The sequence below is a fragment of the Pelecanus crispus genome, chromosome 6 (genome assembly GCF_030463565.1).
Source record: "Pelecanus crispus isolate bPelCri1 chromosome 6, bPelCri1.pri, whole genome shotgun sequence".
In the NCBI taxonomy this organism is placed as follows: Eukaryota; Metazoa; Chordata; class Aves; order Pelecaniformes; family Pelecanidae; genus Pelecanus; species Pelecanus crispus.
Window position 1 is genome coordinate 58,033,377 of NC_134648.1, and position 2,609 is coordinate 58,035,985.

The window sequence follows — 2,609 nt, forward strand, 5'->3', positions numbered from 1 at the left end:
CACAATTTATTTATTACAGGAAAAAAAAGCCTTCTAACATATCAGTCTCCACTAAATCTACCTGATACTGGTCCACAGAATAAACATGTAGTAGTATTCAACATTTGTGGGAAACCAAAGTTCGGAAACTCTACACAGAGACCTGCTTCTAATGTTATTGGACATTCTTCATGATTGAATCCTAGTTTGTAGCATACTTACATTTTCATGGCTGAATAATATTTGATGCATGTATCTTTTGACATGTTTGTATTTCTAAGGTGTACTTACATGTACCTACAGTTCTCTGAATAGAGCCTCAGTATAGAAGCTATTGTCAGGTTTGTGTAACTACATATAGGACCTATACAGTTTGTTAGACTAGATTTTTGATAGAAGGTGCTTGTATTTGGGTAAGTTCTGGTAAATGAATCCTGTAGGACTATTATTCAAACAGGTTTTTAGGTGTGGCCACCTTCTGGGCTTTTACTTTTTCTGTTCAGTCATCCAAAACTATTTTGATTATTTGATTGACAAGCTGTGCCTTTCTGCAACTGCACTGCCCCTGCTAGTTCCAGGTTTACATCAGCTTGTATGTATGGAAAGTAGCTCAAAAAAGGTAAAGCAGTAGCAGAAGGAAGGCTGCAGCCAGCTGCACAAAGTTAGCTGATTTTTCTTTGTAGCAGGAGATTCTTTACACCTTCTGCATCAGGGTAAAAGCATTCACTCACTCCTTTTAAGTGAGTGAATGTTATTTACATTCATACCTACACTTCAGCTCAGAGACTTAGTTTTTAATATTCATTAAGAGTAACTAACATTTGTAATGTTATTTAATGTAAATATAAAAGCTCAGCACAACTGGTATAATCTCACAAGTAGAAGAAACTGAAAATATGAAGGAGAGCATCACCTAACTGCCTTAGAAATCTAACTGAAGCTAGTAGGAGTCTTGAAAGTTCAGAGTATTCAAGAATGGCCTTTTCAGACTCTAATAATACCTACATTTTATTGGTAGAGTTAATCTGAGTGATTTTAATGCAAGACAGCTTTTCCCCAATTGGACTGGGTTTATGATCTAAGTTGAGTTTACAGAGACGATAAACTCATAGTGTACTGAATTGTCAGTATGCACTTTTACCTTTAGGAACCTTGATCAAAAACTGAGCTGGAGATGATATAAAATCTTCTGAAACTGACAGAGCCTTTGTTCTTTTCGAAGCACTTGTGGTTACAGCCTTAAAACCACCGAGGAAAAGGGAGTTTGGTGACATCAGTAAACTTAGATTGCTACTCTGTGGTCTTTATTCATCAGAGCTTGAATGAGGCAATAAAGTTCCATTTAAGATGGGAAACTTGTATTAAACCTTCAAATAATTAAACCCCAAAATGGTCTAGAAGTGTGCAGATGTGTTTTAAAATCTATGGGATATAGATCACTGTAGATGATTTATAGACAATTTCCATAGCTTTTCTTTAATAATCCAGTACAATCCTATGTCATAAATACTTCTACTGTTCATTCTTTAAATTGTCCATGACACCTATGATGAAACACGGCAAGGCTTTCTGTTATCTCCAGGGTTATCAATACTGTCTCATTCATGAGCATGCTGTTCATGCAACCTTTAAATAAAAGGAACTCCATACAGAGGTTATTGAGGTAATGGAAGAGATTTTTGAGTATTTGGTACTGAGAAGTAAAGTAAAAAAATGTTATTATATTAATATGACATTAATTTAAATCATGTAAATGTATAGACATATTGTTTTGCTATGCAGTAAGCGTGTACAACAGAAAATAAACTACTTTAAGAAATGAGATTTTCTGGCATTTTCTTCTCTAGCCTATATCCTGTTACTCAGGAATGACTTGTCAGAAGTGCAAGTGTTGCAGGTACTTTCTTTCACTTCCTAATGTACCAAAGGAAAGTGAGCTGAAACCACAGAATTTTAGCTACTTTCAAAGCTTTGGGTCAGCTTTCTTTTCAGAGCCCATTTCTGAGTGGTGCTGGCCACCTTCAGTCCCTTTGGAAGTTAAAATCTGAATTAAGGCAACTAAGGATACTGAAATGCTACTTTTTAGTAGCTTTTCTCTGCCCACCGGTAGCTCAACGTCCAATGAAACAGCAGATATTAGTTTTCTTTGTGAGGACCTGGGATACACAAGAGCCTGCAGGTGCTGTTTGCAGGATGGACCCTCTGCCTTCACTCTTCTCTCAGAGCACACAGACACCAGCAGCAATGGAAAGCCCCTGCACCAGCCTCTGCAGACCACAGAACACGCAATGTCAGCTCACAGACTGTTTAATTCATGTTCTTGCCCGCTTTCCAGCACGATCACACACTGTGACGTATTTGCATGTACTGTTTATGCAGGCAACAAAAAACCCCAAGAAATAAAGTGCAACATCTGAGCTACACCTTACCTACAGGCAGTTTACAGTCACACTCAGACTCTTGGGTCTGTCCTGTTCTTACAGAAACAAGGCAAAATATGAGAAGAGTTCTTGGTAAACTGAGGGCAGACTTTGTCCTGAGGATCTCAAAGCTGGAGATATCAAACTGTAATCACATCACCTTTTTATTCCTCTCTATCCTGTCCCTGGTCCCCCCCAGCTGCTGCTATC